This window comes from Betta splendens, chromosome 9 (assembly GCF_900634795.4).
Source record: "Betta splendens chromosome 9, fBetSpl5.4, whole genome shotgun sequence".
Classification (NCBI taxonomy): domain Eukaryota; kingdom Metazoa; phylum Chordata; class Actinopteri; order Anabantiformes; family Osphronemidae; genus Betta; species Betta splendens.
In genome coordinates, this window is record NC_040889.2 from 7,667,705 (window position 1) to 7,688,645 (window position 20,941).

A 20,941-nucleotide genomic window follows, 5' to 3' on the forward strand; every position below is an offset into this window, starting at 1 on the left:
AAGTGGTGGGTGGTGTTTATGGGTAATTGGCTAAAGCAGTTAGGTAAATATAGATTTTCATTAGGGGAAAATAACTTGGTCAGAGTCAACATGAGATGAACTTACATTTTGATTTCCAATTTCTTTTCCTCTCGCACCATACACAAATTCGAATAATCCAGACTAGAGCATGATTACATGGAAGGTAATGATGAAATAATAAAAATGAACCCCCTCATGAAATTATTGACAGTATTAAAAATATATGTATAAAATAAAGGCACAGATTCACATCATATTCTTTTGAGGTTTCCTCATGAGACAACACATTCTGCCCTGTGAAAGAAAAGTGAGATTAAACTTAACTAATTCATTTGTCTCCATATCAAAGGCTATTATGGACAAAGTTCAAGGCCAGTTATGCACAGGCTTCAAAAGGGAAATGTGGTCGGATGAGGCAACGGTGACATCAGAACGGGCCCCTTTTATTTGGAATATCACACTTCATCAGCCCACGATCACCCGCTCACAGCGAGTCAAGCGAAACAGAACAGTGCGTGGAGAAAACAATGCACATGTCTGAGATGTGAGCTGCATGTGTTAAAAGGTAAATTTACTTTTAAAAATTTGAAGATTGATGGGAAAAGTACACTTAAGCCGTATTTGCTCCTTTTCTACCATTTAGAATAATTCAAAAGGTTTCTAGCTTGTTACAAGATCTGCAAAAACCATATAAGTTTTAGAACAAATTGTCCTTTGCTTGATGTTGCAGTCCTGCGTGCACAGCAGAACGGTCTCGCTCCTTAATTCACAGCAACTTCCAGGTTAAAGAGGCTGTTGCTGTGTCACGATGCTGACAGCAGGTGGCAGCAGTGGGCTTTGTTTCATCACGGCAGCGTGCAGCGAGTTAATAAGGCCCCAAACACAAGACTGTTGCACAACAGACAATATTTGTCGATTTCCCTAAAGCAGCCATTGAAGTTCAGTGCTTTGGTGCTTCATAACAGTTATAACACAGTACTTTCACTATGGAATTGTTCCCTTGGAAGTACATGGTAAAGTTCATGGGAGGCTACTCCCTATACTTCCCAGTATAAACTGACAAATCTAAAGAAGGCAAGTGATGTCGTGAACCTCACGGTGGAGTCATTCTGTCACCAAAACAACGTTGTCAGACCTCCTGCCACCCACCAACACTGACACCACCACTGAGCAGGAGGAGCTGTCACCTGTGCAGATGCCACAGCTGCCAGCGCGCTACAACGCGCTCACCTGTCGAGCCTGCCATTGGCAACTCTTAATCACCTCCCCGCCGAGGTGACTCACTTTGGAGCGCGGCACAAACACACTGTGGGCCGCGCGCGCACACACCCGCCAGCCCGCGCACACAAACAAGGCTAATCAAATGCGCTTGTGTGCAAACACGAGCGGACGCACGCACACACACGCATGCACGCATGCACGCGCGCACACACACACACACACACACACACACACACACACACACACACACGCACACGCACACGCACACACACACACACGCATGCGAGTGGGCGCGCACAGTTGTGTTCCTCATTGCACCTTGTTGCCACACATGCGTAGAAGCCGGGGAGGAAAAAAATAACCACCTAAAAGCCCTCATCAGGATCTGGACTGTGACAAGACTTGTGCACAAATTAGGTGAAATTTGAGTGGGAATAACAATATGACAGGCGGCAGTGAGGCACCAAACATCAAGTGTCATATCTATTTTCAGCCTTGACTCAGAGCTGTGTGACAAACAACACCATGCTGCTTCTCAATCAGTCAAACCGGCTACTGGAAATGTGGCAAAGTAGGCACCGGGTGGCTTTTCCCCTTCAGCAGAAATAGGAAATGATCTGAGGTCGGGATCAGACCAAAAGGCCAAATTACACAAATCCTTTAAAGCAACTCAAGCAAACAATCACATCTCTAGTTATACAGAAACACAATCCATCCTAAAACTCTGGACAGCTTTGGCCTCCATACTGCTTTTATTAAGGACCACACCCTGACCAGCGCTCGACAAACTCCCACGTCACTAGACGAGCGAGGCCCCATGTGCATTAACGATGGAACACAAGAGCGGCGAGCGAAAAAAAAAGCGCCTGGGCCTTTTCGAGATGCTATAAAATTAATGCGATTTCCAGAGCTTTTATGAATCGAGCCAGATGCCAAATACATAACTTCAAACAAATTGACTTCCAATTATTGGTGTGGTGCACCACTTCCAGATGTGCAACAGATGGGGGCCAGGGCGACTAAAGGTGTCTCAACCCGCGCTTTGTGTTATTCCGCAGTAAAACAGCAGTACGGTTGTATGTGTTTTAAATCACCGTGGGCTGTGGGCTGGAGGTGAAGGGAAGGACAAGAGGATAGCAGGGGAAAATTGAAAGCACATCATTAGGAAAATGTAAATCCACACAGCGCAGACAGTGGAGCTCCATATGTAGCATTAATACAGCCTGATATTATGTAAAGGTAGATGAGATGCCGGGGCTGAAAGCTGGAGCTGTATCAAGGAGGTGGGGGATTCACAAATGTAAATGTTAATGTGATCTCTGCTGTATCTTCCAGTGCTGGGATTAAATGGTAAAAGGGAACAATTATGGAGTTCAGCTTTTTTGTGCATATGTTAATAGCTTACAATATCCTAGCATGCATAAAGAACATTAGATGTGATTAGGAGATAACCACAGTACATAGTTATATACTAGAAGGTTTTACAGTGGTCAGGTTTTACTGTAGCGCCGCAATCTTTCCCACTGTTAATGAGGTCTCTTCCTGGAAACTTTAGATAATTTGATTAGTCGCTCTTAAAGCTGCATAAAGGTAAAACAAATGTGATTCTAAGTGAGAAAAAGTAGCTGAGCACAGACTTCTCTTCACTGAAGAGGAAACTAATAGAATATCCAACGCTAGTGCAGAGTCCTGGGAGGGTCATGGCTCTGATCCCATTATTAGCACAGACCTGGGCCCTGGGGGAGCCACAGTGGCCGTGTATTTTCCCCATACTGGAGCGGCCCAGTGAGGCCCTATCTGCAGTCCACCACAGGACCCCCCCCCCCCCCGCCTCGCCCCTGCTGATCCTTGGGGCCGGAGAGCTTCTCCTCACAGCCCCTCTGTTTTCACGTATCTTAGGCTGCCTATTGAAATAAAGCACAGTGCAGGGACCCATTTTTGCTTGGCCATCATACCTCTGTGCTGCCTTTAATTCCCCCCGCTCCGTCAGAGCCGTATGCTAATCCGTGGAGCGACAGTCCCGTCTCCCTCCCTTCACCCCCCCAGGTCTGTCTGCACGCGCACACTTAAACGCACCCTTTAACCCTGTATAATCTAGGTGACCTTGAACTGAACGGGGAAGCTGCCGAAGACAAGTCCCTGATTGATTTGTTATGGCCACTGTGCCCCCACCAAAATAAAACCAGCAAACCCTACATTTTTGAAACATAATGATATAATGATGAAATAGAAAGACTAGAATTTTGGCAGGTTAGGGGGCAGGATGGAGGATGAGGTGCTGGGGCAGCTGGGTAATGGTCAATGTAGGCGTGAGGGTGCAGATCATAGGTGACCAAGGTGTTCGGGGAGAGTATGATCAAGATGACAATCATTAGCAGGGGAAGATAATTGGAGCAGCATGTGCCCCATTTGGATGCTGTGATGGACACGTCAGCATTATTCATTCATCTCTCTCTCTCGCTTTCTCCCTCCTGTTCCCTCTCTCAACCCAGGGCAGGCGCTGGACCTTAGGAGCCAGACTCATCTATTATAGATTGGTAATTGTTTATTAAATGCAGGCCGGGTGCACATTATACCTATTAGCCATGCACTGCACACCAGTGTGGTGGGCAAGTGTCTGCGTTTTTTTTTATCATGATGTAGAAGATCTGACAATGTCCTGACGCGGACGTGAGGCCATGTTGGCATGTCTGCATCCACTGGAGAGAAGGAGGGGAAAAAATAGAGATGGGGAAGGAAGAAGAAGCTGACAGGGAGGAGAGGATGATGAAAAATAAAGCCAATGCCTGTGTGGCTGCCAGTGGCCAGAGAAGTATCTCTCCCGCTCTCCTCCAAGGCTTGTTGAATGGAGGCAAAGACAAAGGGGGAGCTAAAGAGATGCTTTGCCTCTCATTACACTGACTCCTAATCTACCTCTGCCCTATCCTGGGCAATCCCCGCTCCAGGCGTTTGAGGCTAAAGCTTCAAACCAGGCAGTTTGTCCAAAGCGGATTCATTAACTTAGATAGGACTACCAATGAGCCCGGCAGAATGTCACATTTAAAGCGGCAGGGCAGCCAGAGCTGACACTAGAGGTCAGTGTTGTAACAGAGTTCAGAGGCCTGCCTCTCATTACCAGACAACAGTGAACTTAAAGCAGACACAGACATTTACAAAAGATAGGAGAGTCTGTAAAAGTAATTCAGGTAATGGAAATGAATTGAAATGAAATTATTAAGTTCACTTAATTACTCGGTAGCTTAGGCAAATCAGCTTAACTTATATCAAAATCATTATTTCAGCCAGCACCGCAGACCCACTGGAAAGATATTTATCAAACACATACTTACAGCAGTGTATGTAAAGTAGGATCAGGCTAATGGATTAGATCTAATACATGCAGCGCTCTGTATGGTGACAAAAATAAAGACGATATTAGAAATTATAGTCCTGGGAGAAACACAAGACGGATTTAAAGCCACAGATGGTTCGCTTGAGGAGAGGGAGACGGTGGTGAAATGTTTCTTTGTCACCATTCCAGTATTTATATCACTTCAGTATCACTTTGTGAATGACAGTCCTGCTAAACAGCAAGCTCCGCTCAGGAAACAGCTCCAACAGTTCACGTTCACACTGCGAGATAAGTCAAAATTCTCACCGAGATGTCTCCACAACACAACACGGAGGAGAAAGGGAAAGTATCGCCCGCCTTTGATGCACTGCTGTGCTGTGGCATGATGTAGTGATCTGCATGATGGCATGTCGCTGGGTATTGGCTGGGTCGAGAGTGATTAACATGGGGTGTTAATTAGTGGGTCGTCAGGAGTGGGTGTGTGGCTTGGTCACACATACATAGAGAGCAGCTCTAAGGAAGAAAAATCATTTACATTAAATGTCTTAATGTATTAGATTTACTAAAAATAAAAGTGTACCAAAACATAAATGCAGAAAACAACAATAATAAAAATATCATGACTACTAATATATAATATTTAATATAACATTTAAGAAAGTGTGACTTTAAAACCCTCTATTAAGTGTTGTTTAATAAAAGGATCTGCTAAAATACTCTGTACTATTACTGTTACTATTATTTTTAAATTGAATATAAAAAACAAATCAGCAATAATAATAATAATAATAATAATAATAATAATAATAATAATAATAATAATAATAATAATAATAATAATAATAATAATTATGATAATAAAAATAATATGAAGAAAATGTCAAGTGCAAATCAGCTCCGCATTATTTACAACCTTTAAGAACGTAATTTGTGCGCGTGTAGAAAAGCAGGCAGCCAGCAGGAATTCCATGAGCAGATTTACCGTAATGCTGTTGAGTTGATTAGAAGAGTGAGAGGAGAGTGACTGAGAGAGTGAGCAAGCGAGGGAGCGAGAGAGGAGGAAGCGAGTGAGCAAGTGCAGCCGCCCCTCTTCCCCAAAGCGTATTCATTTCCCCGGCATCCCAGCCCGCTGATTAGACAGCCCCCCCCCACACACACACACACGCCCACAACGAACCGGCTGCTGCTATTTCAAAGGGCTTATCTGTTGTTCTGTGCTGGTAAATAATGCCGCCGCGGCCGACGGTGGCCTCGAACGCATCATCCCTTGTAGCGAACGCTGCGCTGGGATAAGCTGGGGCTCAATGGAGCCGTGTCACAGAGCAGGATGATGCCGCACCGGGAACAGCTCCCAACACTTTACGGGACCCTCCGCCTCGAGTGGAACAAACAGAATGTAATTAAGGCCAAATGAAAGCGCGGAGGACGTGTAGTTAGTCAGCGGATGCACACGCAAACACACTCTCCTCCTTAAATGCTAATGCCTCTTTGTTGGTTGCCGCGTCTTTTAATACCCCGAGACACCCAACTACCTTTTTTTCCCCCACATTATGGAATTTGTCATGTTCAGTCGGCGCTGTCATAGCTAGAACAGTGTGTGCTAATGTGTGTAATCTGCTTTGCAACACATCAATTATGATGGATATTGCTCCGGCGCCATGCTTCCAGGGGTTTTTCATACAAGCCTGCAGGGGAATCAGTCTTTTCTTGTTAGGCAACCTGTTTAGTAAATAATGATCCACTTTGAGCCGGGCTGATGCCGTATAATGCGACGCGGGCGCTTGTGTGCGGCGGTGTGCAAGGATCAAGCCTGCCGGATCAAAAAAAAAAAAAAAAAAAAAAACACTTAGGTGCAGGCTGGAATTCAATCACGCCTGTGCTGTGTGAAAGCAGCGTCACACAAAACCACTTCTGAACGTGCTACAACCACATATGCGAAAACTATAAATATTAGCAGTGACTTGTAGAAGTAGTTCCACAAGTGGCTGAGCTACTAAAGACACAGGATTGTAAATATTTACATGTGACAGTATGTCAAAGCAGATCCGCTGCTGCTGCAGGGATGCTCCGAGGTGCACGCTCCCCCTCTGTTTGTCTGTTTCCTGCCGTCACCTCGCTCCCCTTGTGCCAAAGCAGGATCAGTCTCCTCTCGCCTCAGAAATGATGCTCCCTTAGTTTCATGAACTACTTTGCTGTCTCCGGGACAGCGGGGTGGAAACACAGACTTTATCTTGTACTTGCGCTGAAACCACTGGGCCTATTTCCTGCCTGTCTTCCTGCAAACGCACACTTTTTGCACAGACTTGAAGGAGGCCAGTCTTCTTCAAACAATCGCTAACTTTTGCTTGGCCCTGAATCATTCGCCCTCTGGTTTGCTTTCCATCACAGACGCTGAGACAAGAAAAAAAAAAAAAAAAAAACGCACAGCAACGTGCAGTTACTGTAACTTATCCGGATCGGGCTCCTATGATCAAAACAGAAGGGATAATAGTGCTTCTTTTGCTGGAGCGCGATTCGATGAAGCACACAGGTTCCTTGGACTTCAGCTGGGAGTGGAGGCTGTCTAAGCTCAGCGCCCACCCTGCAAGCTGGCCCTGCTCAGATATGCTGGGTAAGGGCTTTCGTTGCGGGTCCTATGGGATCATGTGGAGATCCCTGTCAGAGCCCCACTAGACTACACTTCAATCAGTCAGTCAGTCCATGGGCAGAGCAGAGAGGCAGGTAACAGACAGGCACAGAGAGGCCCTTCACTCCTAGATGAACACATACTTTAGTGTCAGCATAAAACCCTGAGCTGCACTGGGACCCACTCACAGACACTGCTGCAGTGTGTGTATGTTTTTCTCTACGTGTGTGTGTGTGCAAACACCTTTGCTAGAGCAAGAAACCACAGATTCTGGTGGCTTAATCTCAGATTGGGACGGACCCCATTGGATATTCTATTTAGTCCATGTGAGCTGCTCCCCAATGTCCCATAAAGCCCCTTGCCTCTGAACTAAGCTGGTCAGGGTTAAAGCTCCCCAGTGACGGGAGACGGAGTACCTGCCCGATCTGTGTGTGTGTGTGTGTGTGTGTGTGTGTGTGTGTGTGTGTGTTTATTTGTGTCTGTCCATGTCTCCCACCTCTCGCTCTGTAATGGCTTTATTTATGAAGTGGCACCAGAGCGATAAAAGAGGAGCTGGAGCAGCATCCCATGGCCTGCAGCCATGCTATCCTTACAGCCTTTAAAGATTGATACTGTTTGACACGGTGTGTTCAGCGTGCGAGCGGACAGTGGGAGGAATGAGGTGAATACTGCGGCTGGAGATGATGATTCACTCGCTGGAGAAATCAGTTTAAAAAAAAAAAGACAAATGTTACAGGACAAAACAACCGCTGACTTCTAAACAGCTGTCCCACGATCAGCAGAGTGCGAGCGAAAAACAAAACTTTTCTGCGAGCATTTTCACACGGCTGATTTTCACGACAGCCCCACCTGCACCTTGGGTTCATTCTCTGTGCTGCTTAAACCAGAATGAGGACATTTCCTCACTATTCCCTGGGGCCGGATTGCTGACCAGTGAGGCCAGCTGTGTTCTTAGAGATGCCGAAACCTGTTGGCACATACAGGACTGCATCAAACTCTTCTGCCTGTCTGTCTCTCTCTCTCTCTCCCTCTCTCACTCTACATCTCTCTCCCTCTCTCTCTCTCTCTCTCTCTCTCCTCTCTCTCTCTCTCTCTCGCTCCCTCTCTCACTCTCTCTCTCTCTCTCTCTTTCTCTCTCTCTCTCTGGCTGCTGTGCGACTAACTGAGCATTCACCTCCTTCCTGCGACCTCTGCCCTCACACACCTGTGCACTGGCTAAACCCGTCATTTAAATTAACAGATGACTTGCCATTAAACGAGCGCGGTCCCTGTGTTTTTCCTGCCTTCCCTTCATCCCGTGGAAGCAACGTGCTCCGTGGACGCCGGCGTTCTCCGGGGTGCCGTTGGTGCGTTGTTTACCTGGATAACTGTTGTGATTTACTGTTTCCTCCCAGAGCCGTTGACGCTGAATTGATGGCGTCTGGCTGCAGCCAGCGGCGCGTGACAGGCAAAAACAGCCATGCATTCACACGCACAATGAAAGCAGAGTTTAATTTAAACCAAATGCTTGCACTGTACAAGCACTGTAACTGAACAGCTCAACAGAATCTCGGCCTAGAATAGGAAGTACAGACAAGAGGTGAAGACACCGTTTCTCTTCTTGTTCTTCTCAAGACTAAATTTAGAAGTTGGGCTGCGTGGCCTCTGTTTCATCCCATAATACAGACTAACCCTGATCTGAAGACAAACTATGAGCTCACTGTCTCTCCTCCTGTCTCAGTTTTTGTTCCTATGACCCCCCTCCCCCAAAGCGCGAGTTGTGCCTAAATTTACAGCTAAGACAACAGAGCGTGCGTCATGTCAGTAAACTGCTCATTCGTCAGCGCGGATGTTATACCCGCTGTCAGGCTGCAGTCTCATCTTGTTTTGCCAGGTGTACAGGGCCCTTCCCGCGCAGGCTGCGCCGACTGTTTTGATCCGGAGCAGCTGGAGGGACGCGATACGCCCCGTTTAGTCTGAGAAATCAGCTCGTACAAACAAACACCTCGCACCCCTCGCGCGGACCCGCGCATCTGCCAACCATTAGAGCCGCGAATCAGCCAGGTTCGGTTTCCAGGGCAGCGAGGAAACAAAACAGGCCTCAGGCATCATTATTCAGTATTAAAAATCACACGGCTGAAGCGAGGGGTGGTTTACAAAGTACACCTGCAGCCTGTGACCCAGACTCCTCACAGAGAAGTGTTACACACATCACATTCACGCCGAGGAGGTGAGATGACGTGTCTCTGAGATACAGATTGCCTCATATGGAATTTATTCATTCGCCTTCATCTGTTCGTCTTGGTATCAAACGACAAAAGCCAATTTGGAGGTGGTGTAAGAAGAGCACGAGCTGCGGGAACCGAACTTACAGGAAGTAAGCGCAGTCGCCGTGACACGTACAAGGAGCAAACACGCAGCTGATGGCTGCGTGTTGTCATTCACAGCGATGCAAAATCTGCCAAGCTGATGAAAAAAGTGCTGTGTTAAGCAACTCCGGAGTGTCACAGTTGTTGAAGTTAACTCGTGGGCCCACGGAGCACTCCTCCCTGGAGTACGGCATTGTTGCAAGGCAAGGAAGCGCCTTTGTATCGACGGAGGGGAAAAGGAAAAGCCACTATTGATGGTTCCTGGGACTTGAAGGCACCTCGCTGCACCGCGCGCGAGAGAGAGAGAGAGAGTCAAATTAGGAGGTAAAGAAAGAGAGGAGAGCAACGCTGAGGAGGTGCAACGTTAGCGACGGAGACGGACGAGCGGCTGCAAATGGCCGTGGATCCGTCTGGAGGGTGAAGGGAAGGGCGGGTGGTTTGGGCTTGTTTTCTCTGGCGCTCCTGCCGAGAGAAGCGGGCGCGAACAGGAAGGTCTAAAAGTTAATTACATCATCTGTCCCCGCCAAAATAAATGTCAGCCCCTGATGGACGCCACGACACCTCCTCGCCTCTCGCTTGCCTCCCAGTACACGCTCCACCTGCTTTTAGTTAGATATCCGGTCACCTGATAACAAATTTATGAAACGTACACAGCGAGTGCAACTAGAACTATGTTTCTAAGGGAAACTGTTCTGCAGTTTGACTTCCTCCTCCACAACTTGAAGCTTCTTTCCACTTCTACTCATTTGTCTGTATCTGTTTCTCTCCTCCTCCGTCCCCCGGCTATGTCCATGAAGCAAACCTCCTCCGAAAGCGTTGCTCCCAGGATGTGCTTCTTAATCAGTCCTAATTTCACCTCCCACCTAAGGGCGCCCTCCCTGCCCACTCGCTTTCACCAAACCAGCCCCTCTGGCCCGCTCTCCCACTTCACCGAGCGTGAACTCCTCGCGCACCCTCAAAAGGCCGCCAGTGTCAATCCAGCCCTGATCCTCTGTACGGCTCCACCTCCCAGCGATGTGGACTTTGAAACACGTTATCTCCCCGTGCACTCTGATGGTCCCTGCAACATTAGCATAACTTAACCCAGCACCTCTGCTCAGCTTTTGTCAGTCATTATGGAGAGAAAAAAATGACAGTTTACTAAGAGGCTGCAACTTCAATGAAATATATGAAGAAAGCTACTGACTTAAACCTTGCAAATAAATCTGTTTTTTTACAGATGAGCCATCACATGTGATTTAGAAGCTACTTCTAAATTCATCTTAAGTAACATCCAGACAACCTGGGTCATAAAAAACTAAACAATTTTGATTGTTTACTTCAGAAATGTCAAAACAAAAAACAACACAAATGACAGCTTCTAATAGTAATTAATAAGCTGATTCGGTGACACGGTGAAGGCGGTGTGGGTGTGGAGAACATTTCCCTCGTGCTGCATCTTCTCCCCTCTTTCCACTCATGGTAGAAGCAGTGTGTGGGAGTTGCTCAGGAGACATCATCACGAGCCACTTCACTTGAGTGCTGCCTTCAATCAGGCCTCAAATTAATATTAATCATTTCTCCACCCCCCCGACCCACATACACACACACACAACAATCCTTATAAATAGTGATGTTAGGAGGAATACATAAATACAGGAGCATGCCACTGACCACACCTCGGCATCAGGTGAAAGGAAAATTCCCTGCTGTTTTGTGTCTGTGTCGTTATGTCCCAGTGGCTTTAAGGTTCAAACTGACATTCAAGACTTAATTGTCCCTAATCACTGCTCAAGGTCATGGCTACTCAGCAATACATCCCCCTTCCTCTGCCCTGTCCTCCTCAGTTCGCCTCTTTTCTCTTTCCCAGACGCTCACTTTCTCCTTTTTTTCCTCGCTAACTTCACACAAGTCGACAGTGGAACAAACTGTTCATTAGCAGCGTTCGAAAAGAAAAAAGAAAACAGAGTAAAAGTGCAATCAGGACTTTCGTTTCCTTACGCTTGTTCCACAGGAACCTAAAAGAGAGGGGAGGGGAAGATGGGCACGGAAAGTCTGCTGCCTCTCACAAAAACAGGAGATGGAGAAAGAACGAGAGATCGGAGGAAAATATGAACCCTAAAAATCAGAAGCGATCATCCAATGTGTGTGTGTGTGTGTGTGTGTGTGTGTGTGTGTGTGTGTGTGTGTGTGTGTGTGTGTGTGTGTGTGTGTGTGTGTGTGTGTGTGTGTGTGAAGATGGCTGAAGGTCAGGGAGACATTGAGGCAATCACACTAATGAAAACAAACGAGGGATACAGTTGGAGGGGGGAGATAGACAAAAAAAGACAGAAAGGGTGAGTGTGTGAGAGCAGAGGAGAGAGATGGTCTGCCTTGTATCAGGTCGATCGAACACAACACAGCTATAAAAGGCTGGTGAGAATGTACAGATACATAAGCAAAGCATCACAGCCTGCCATGTACTATTCCTTTATTTACGTGCCCTTCCAACCTTCAGGGCACACACACACACACACACACACACACACACACACACACACACACACACACACACACACACACACACACACACACACACACACACACACACACACACACACACACACTGTACATAAGCAGGCAAAACACACATATACATACACATGACAGTGGTAATTTGCAGGGTTATTCCTGCAGCAGGATGACAGTGTTTATTCAGGGATAGCAGGCAGACTCTGTGACATTCAGCCTGGAGAAAATGATTAATGCTACAATATACATAGGCCCGGAGAAAGGGACGAGGAAGAAAAAATGTGTTTTGCGCTGTTTCTTCGGTTTCAGAGGCCTCGGTAGCCACGTACACAGCAGGCTGGTATTCTCTGGCTCACTGCGTTACGTTTGTGTCCATGAAAAAACACAGGGACAGCAGCGACGACGAATGCGATTATCTGACTTTGTTGAGTTCAAGATAAAAAAACCCTCTTGTTTGTTTGAACGTGTCTTCATGTAAAAAGACAACAAAATGAGGAGGAAAACAAAAGTTTGACGCGGAAGGCGCGGGTGAAAGAAACCTCCATTAGCACACTGGATGTAAGGGAGGGTTTTAATTAACATCGCTGCTAATTAGCGAGCGGCGGTGGATCAAACACAGACATACAGATGTACGCGGTGTGTTGACAGTCACACTGGATCACGTGCAACCAGAGCAATCTGTAAGTAGCTGGCTCCCAACCAATAACATGACACAGGGATTATTAAGACATCGGCAGTGATCAATAAGTGAAGGGCCAAGCATTGAATACAAACCCTCCCAGAGGAGAGGCATCGCCTCAGGCAGAAAACTACTGAGAGAGGGAGAGACATGAACACAGGGTTCCAGAGCAAAGGGAAGTTACTAGTTAATGTAGAAAACGGTAGGAAACATGGATAATTATTTCTCGCAAGACAAACTGGAACTCAACCCTAACATCAGTAAGGAGACAGCACAAGAAACACCTTAAATATAATCACACCAAGTTAAAACCAGGCCCCAAACTAACCGTTCAGGGGAGGAAGGCATTACTTATTGGGCCTATTGGCACTTCCAACTAACCAGTCACTCAGCGAGACGATCCAACAGTTAGCAAACCGTTAAATGACCCGGCGAGCCCGTCGCCGGGGCAACCAAACAAACCGAGTCAGCAGTCTGCGGACAGCATCCTGCTCGGTGCCAGCCTCGCTCACTTCAGAGGAAGACTCCTGCTTTATTTTTCATTGAGGGGGGATTTGGCGGCTATCAAGTGGTTGCAGCCCTGTATCAAACGCACGTCTGGCTTGTAAACAGGCGGCTGGCAGCTCTCCAAGCTCCCCACAGCGTTCAGCGCGGCCAAGCTGAGCGGAGCACAGTCGTGACACTGATCCCACCCCTATCACTCCCCGACAGCCCGCGCTAATAGACCCTTCAAACACTCTCACCTCTATCTATATTTTATTTCAGACATGCCAAGTCTGTTGTGTTTGTGAGTGTGTGTTGGCGTGCTGCTACTGTGGATGTGCATCATATTGTGCTGTGTGTGTGTGTGTGTGTGTGTGTGTGTGTGTGTGTGTGTGTGTGTGTGTGTGTGTGTGTGTGTGTGTGTGTGTGTGTGTGAGTCTGCCTCATCCCGTGTGTCCCTCTGGATGAGGCATCTTCTTTATTGCTTGTTGTTGACATGGATCCCTTTAGCCCTTAACAGGAGTCAGCGGGAGGGCTAAGCTGCTAACCAGCCACTCGGAGACACGCACTAACAAACACACTCGCACACTCACACAGCACTGCTCCACCAGTCCAAAAGCATTATTCAGCAGGTCAACAGCCACTCTGGCTGCCTGCGAGTGCGAGTGTGTTTGTGTGTGCCTGTGTATACAGCATGGTCCTCTGTGTGTGTGTGTGTGTGTGTGTGTGTGTGTGTGTGTGTGTGTGTGTGTGTGTGTGTGCCTGAGCTCAGTGCTTCAGGCTAAGGCACTCAGAGTGAAATTATGTTCTCAGGCTGGCTCCGTGTTGCCCTCTTTATCCTGACAGGCGAGGAAACAGCCACAAATAAATAAGCAGAGAGCTCCCTCTCCCTCTCCCCAGACGTGACCGCCATGGCATACTAGCGCTTTAGAGAGCAGCGTGAAGAAAACAGAATTGTGTTTTATTGCAGCGGGCGGCGGGGGACTGTGACTCGATAAGCACGGTGTATTTGTTGTATTTCCGTGCCACTTAAAGCAAAGCGGCTTCTGTGGGAATAGATGTTAAAGAGGGCGCGCGAGGAAACAAGCGTGGAGCGATTTGTCACCGGGGCCAGTTCCAGTTCCAGGCAGAGTCCACGCAATAGCATTTCACACATTACTGCACATTATAAAAACGTTATTGGGGGAATAAATTAGCATTTTTAAACGCCCTGTTCAAAGTTTCAATCTGCAACAGTTCTTTGTGCATTTTACACCAAACCCAATGGTATTGACGTATTACACAGTGCTTCTTTATGCTGATTACATCAGGCAGTCATGATATTGAAACCTCATATTCAAACACTGAGCTAATGTGACGCCTGACCCTGGTGGTTACTCAGTCCAAACAAACAAAGTCCTACTGGACAAACTTATCGAGCTCACAAAAGCTGGGCCCTTTCATAATGAGGAGTCATTTTGTTTTTGCTTTTACAGCCAGAGGGCATGTAATCGATTTTTTTGTGTTGACGGTGGTTTTATTTAAATGTCCATAGACAAAAAAAGGGAGAGGAAAAAATGAGCGTTCAAATGCTGGCTGATGATAATGAATAGAAAACCCCTCCCTAGCTGGGCTATAAAAGACTTGCAGAGAGACATCTTTGAAGGTTCTCCTTCAAAGCCCCGGCTTGCCTCCACGGCCGCATCAGGGGATTTCTGTTATTAATTGAAGTTAATTTTCTGGGATATCAGTTTGCCGGGCACGTGGGAAAGATTGATAGCCCCCGCGCGTCTCCTGAGTGTTGAGATGTGGCGGTGTGGGGGGGGGGCGGGCGAGAGGACAGAGAAATGACACTGTTCCCTCAACATCCCAGAACCCGGCTTTCACTTTTATCATCGCCAAATCAAATTACAAACATCGGAGGCCAACCTTGGCTGGAGGAGATTTCCATAAGATTAATTAGGCCGACGAGCCAAAGACAGAGTGGGCAGGGGAAATATGAAATAATAAATACGAGAAGGGGTGGGTGGGGGGCTGCTTGGTAAAGGGGTGGGGGATGAAATGTGTGCATCTGTGTGTGTTGAACGTGTGAGAATGGGCAAGTCAATTGGACAATGGGTAATTAGTGCAAGCAGCGGATCCTCAAAGGCACGGGGAGGACAGCCGGGCAGGGGCTATCCGTTGGCCCCGCGATATGGAGGGCCGTATGGCGGGGCCCACATTTAATTAGCGCCACTTTGATACCCATAGGAGTGCCAGGGGCCCCGGGGCAACCTAAACAGTGACTGACAACCCCACACCTCCGGACGCTCCCTGCTCTCCAATTATAGATGCACCAAGCTGAGAGGGCCGGCGTTAACTCTCATACAGAGGAACGTGCACACACACTCACACACACACACCTTTGTACTGTATGTGCACAAAATGCCCAAACAAGCCAGCCAACCAGGCAGCTGACTACAGCCTCTTCCTATTTGTGTGCTACAAATTGGCATTTGGATTAAATGGAGCTTGAGATGCCCTGAAGGCGCAGAAGAGAAGACAATCTCTCACCTAGCCTGATCCGCTACCAGAGCAGACGTTTAAAATGAGGATTAATTTTGTGAAGTTGGAAGGGTGGAGGTGGCGGCGGGGGCGGGGGGGGGCACCGTGGCGATAGACGGAAGGGAGAGGAAGCAGCGCGGGAATCTGCCTCTGTTTTCTAAGACAAGGCGCATTAGCAAACAGAAAAAACCTGCACGTTCCGTCTGCAATATTAATGTGCGCGAGCGAGTCTGAATGAGTGACGGAGGAGCAGGAGGCTGCGCTGGTCTATTTTTAATGTGCGGGGATGTTTTCCACACCACAACATTTTACATTGCTGGTGTTATGTGAACAAACAACGCCTGTTGCCATGAATTATGCAACCGCTGGGTTTTCACGCCGCCCCAAACATGTATTTAGTAAACAAACCTGCTCTTTAGCTAACAAGCTGTTTGTGTAAATAATAGATATTCAAATCTGCTCTCCCAACACAGCGGAGGAAAGTTGCCGAGTCATTTGTTGTATTATTTAATGCGGTTTCTTCTTCCTCTACTCCCTCGCTGCCACGTGTTGTCGCCTCGCTGACGCACACAAATGAAAACATCAACATCAACATGTTAATATAGAACGCGTCCCATGAACAGGCATCTCATCTCCCACCTCTGCAGCAACCTCTGCCTGTCATAAATGAATCACCACACTTTGAAATATTAATCCGCATGACACGCATCCTTCACGAAGGGGGGAATGCGAAGGTTTCTCGCGGCGACGGGGCCGACGCCGGCTACTCTGATTTTTAATCAAAAGAAATCAATAGGATAAATATTGCATGTAAAAGATGGCAGCGCTAACAACACGGCACCTAATCAGGCGCTTTTGCTGGCGCTGTCAGAGATAATTCCTGCACGAGTCCCTCATGGGTGAAGCATGAAATGTGGACGCTCCTGGAGCAGACTGGCGCCGGCGCCGCCATCGACGCGTACGCGAGGAGCACGGCGTGCTGTGTCTCGCCAATAGAGCTTGTTTGATTAGGGATCGCCCTTGATCAATACACCACTAATTGCTGGATAATCGGCGACAGAGGTCTGGAACCCACCTCTCACCTCAGGCCACCTGAACCACTCAGGTTGTGAGTTAGCACCATTAATGCAGAGCCCACCCAACTTGTAGCATATGAACCAGCTGACACTTCCAGGCCCCTGGGGCACAGTACAGCAGTCTGTCCCCCAAACGCCTCCTCCACCCTCATGTCCACTGCACTACCTCCTCTTCTCTGTCTGCACATGGAGCCTGGAGAACTGAAAGCAGCAGCAGATGAGGCCTGCCGTTACCACAACAGACACTTCCACACTTGTTGTAAAGCTGTCTCTCTCTCTCTCCTGCTCTTGCTCGCCCTGGCCCCCCTCGGCCTCCCCGTTAGCCCTATGCATACTGATGTACAGAAACTTGGCACGACACATAGAACTTGACTGAATTCGTGCAGACCCCGACAGCTGTCAGACATTACGGCGAATCAGTTTGGCTCTAACAAGCCATTGGGCAACGGGCCCGGACAACGCCTTTATTGGAGGCGACAAATTGGGCCCTCTCAAAAGACGGAGCCCTATATTTGCCCTGTAATGCAATTTGTCACCACTTTGCCTACATTTTTGGTGGCCACAGGCAGTATATCGCCTTTCCAAGAGGACAGCTCCATACACATTGGATGAACTATCAGCAATTTTCCCTTTTTCCCATGTGCAGATTCTTTGCAGCTTGTTTCCTTTTATTAGAAGTGATTGAGAAATCACTGATTTATCTTTTTTACATGTGCAAATGAAAAAATATCTTTTTTTTTCCCCATTTATAAAATATTTATTCATGATATCATTATACCAAGGAAAGAGGGAATACACACACCAATAAACTACTGTATGAACCATTATTACCTTAAAATTACTTAACCAGGTAAAGTCTATTCTAACAACCTTCCACAGTCTGAAGTGCAAACCTTGGTAGGAATAAGAGAGAGCAAACTAATATGTGCATTTAATGTGTGTATAACTTATTTTTCCCTCCATGCACAACCAATGTTTTGTCCATTTCACTTTCCAGTTTTACAATTGATTGGACTTGATTCCTCTGAGTACTCTCAGTATGATACTGCGCGTTTTACTAGACCAATTTTAAATGAACACTCAAACTCACACGACAAGCAAAGCACATTAAAGTCGACATAAACATCATATTAATGCAGGCGTTACTAGGTGGAAGGCAGCGCCGGGACTGGGCATTCGACATATGCTGAAGCCATCAAGTCATCATCATACACGACGCCTCATCCATCCCCACAGCTGCAAACCATTATCATTTGTTATAGAGTCTGTATATCAACAAGGAAAAAAATGACTTAAAGAGTTCCATATGGTCAAGAAATGCCATTTTGCGCGTTGGACACTAAATGGTTTGGAGTAATTTAACATGATCCCTTTGGAGAATGAAAAAAAGAGCCTCCCACCCCCTTCTGGCGAAACACACACGAACCGGCCTGAGACACAGAAAACATGTGGCGTTGATGCCTGTGAGTGCAATAACATTTACTCTGCAAATTACTACCATACTGGGCTGCGTTGTGTCAGGTAAGCTGCCTCAGCATTAGGCCTTCGTACAGTAACTTGTACTTTAGGCTTCCATTAATGGCTCCACCTCCATCCACGTTAATCAAGCAATCTAGCAATTAATAAGACAAGATGGCAGACGTAGATATTTATAACATTCATGCATTGTTGCTGGCCAAGCTGTGCATCTCAGACCTGCTGTTCCCTGGCTGGGGACCAACGCTTCCAATTAAGGACGCACGTCGCTCTGGCTGTTGCGTCGCCGCGTCTTCATCCCGGCTTTGTCAGCGCCGTGCTACATTAGGGCTTTAATGGCTGTCGGCGCCGTCGCTTAACTGTTGTAAACACCCCGTCAGTGAACTGTGAGCAGCCCTGGCAATCTGTTGGTAAATTAATGAGGGGGGGGGGCGGCGGTGGCTTGATTCCCACCCGTCGCTGGCACGATGCCAGGCTCGGAATGTGGAAACATAAGGATGAGGGGTTCAGGTACTTGTTGCATCGGAATACCAACACTAGCTCCTTTTAAGTAGTGTTTGTTTAACCTGCAGTTACCTGAATATAAATTATTGTTATATTAGGCCTCATAGCACTGTATAGTGTAGAATAAGACCAGATCCACCAGCTTTCCTCTCTCTATCCAGTTAGAAGCTTCCTTCTGCAGGTATTGAAGTACTGTATCCTTGGCGGTTCCTCAGTCGGTTTGCAGTAAACAAGAATGACTTTAGTTAAACTGGAAGGCCGTTCTTGCTGAATAAGATGATTCACTCCACAGTCTGTGTGAACAACCCCCTGGCCCCGCGCCACGCCGCTTCCTTACTCCAAAGTAACTTTATTAGGGGAGAGATTGGACTGCACTTAACCTCTAATGATGCCGTACGCGAAGCCGAGGCGAGAGGGTTCCCTTGCTCCGTTTTACCTGATGGTTTCAATATGAAGACGGGACGGAAAAACAGCAGGGGGAGCGGAGGGAGTGGAAGCATGACGGATCCATATATTAGCAGTGCTGCGTCGCAGGCAGCCCGTGACCGGTCCTGCTCCACCCTCTCTGGCAGCGTACAGCGTTTGTTCCTGTCTCCTTTCTTCCCCTTCACCCTTTACTTTCTCTCTAACCTCTCGCCATTCCTTCCTAGTCAACCCCCCCCCCCCTTCCTCCTGACTCCCCCCCTACAAAAAATAGGCCAAGGTAACTTGCCAGCAACTCCCCCCACCTAACACCCCCCTCCCCTCCCGGGGGGTTTGTGTGATATTTAACTACGGCTACAGTGGCATTTACTAATTTTATATGTGCAGAATTTATGTCAGATTCTTATTCAGCGAGAACAGGGGAGAGGAGCAAAGGTGGCCGGCTCCGTGTCCACTGTGTATACACTGGTATTACGTGAACTATTCACAACACGTCCGCTGACACGGGCGTCGCTATTTTGTCTATAACTCGGCTGCTTTCCGGCCCAGGTGCCACAATTAAAGCCTAACCTTAGCATTTGGAGAGGGAGACATAAAGGAGCCAATTTGTTGTCCGCCACGCGGCTCGCCTTCGATACGGAGAGGCCAATAAAGGTATTCTCCTTTTTATATCCGAGGAAGCTAAAGGCCCAGGGGCCACATCCTGTTGACAGGGGTGCGAGGTCAATCAGATACTACTGGTGCGGCGACACAGGGACACGCAGGCGCACACAAAAACACACATGAACAGCCGTGCACGCGTGTGTGTCTGCACACACATATAGAGGCAGGCAAATGTATGTACAGTACTGTAGTCCTTTGTGAATGGAGGTTCCCCACTTCACTGGATTTCAAGAGTTCAGACATGTACGGGCATCCCAGCGGGAGAACAGTCCAGTAGATGCAACAAACTGCCAACAATACAAAATCTACTGCCAACTAAATATGTTCCCATTGCACAATGATTGTGTGAAAGTTGTTTGGGGTAACATAGTTTTACAGAGGTAAGAGTAATGCATCAATAATCAGAGCGACACAGGATATAAAAACAGGAAATAAATGTGATTATAGCGTTTCTGGTCTGAACCTGGTTTAACCGCAAGCCTCCAAAGACAGGCCGCCCCCGAAAAAGAACGAAATCACATAGTTTAGCACAGAGTGAAAGATAGCGAAAGAGGATGATAAAGCCGGCGAGTGAGAGAAACCAAGGGAGCACGAATGAGAGAGGAGATGGTGGCGAGCGAGAGAAGGAGACGGCTAAAGAGAGAGTTGAAGGATGGGGAGAAGGAATGATAAAAGGAAATACCTGAAAAAAGGGGGTTCAAGAGATTGACCTATGGGGCTTAAAATCAAATTGCCACGGTATTGTATTCCCTCCCATTTCCAGTACGGTTAGTAAGCTCCTTATTGATAGAGGAGAGATGAGACCACCCATACCTGGGGCTCATCCGGCTGTCACCGTGCAGGACGGGCGCCAGGAGGAGGGAGCAATCACACGTGCGGGGACTTCTTTTTTTTTATTATTTTGCAGCCAAAGCCAAATCCCCAGGGTAGGATCCTGCCTCGTCCCCCAACTCAATAAAATAATTAGCTTTTGGATGGCCCGACTGTTAATCAAGCTGCTCTAACATATGCAAAGGCGAAAAGAGGAAGGGAAAAAAAAGACATTTTCATTTTTTTATCCATCTTGGCGCGCGATGG

At 47.4% G+C, this 20,941-nt stretch overlaps 1 protein-coding gene across 1 annotated transcript in view; it reads right to left on the reverse strand.

Moving 5' to 3' along the window:
• Positions 1-20,941, reverse strand: part of LOC114862620 (aldo-keto reductase family 1 member B10-like) — a 103,657-nt gene that overhangs the window by 58,853 nt on the left and 23,863 nt on the right. The window lies entirely within an intron of this gene.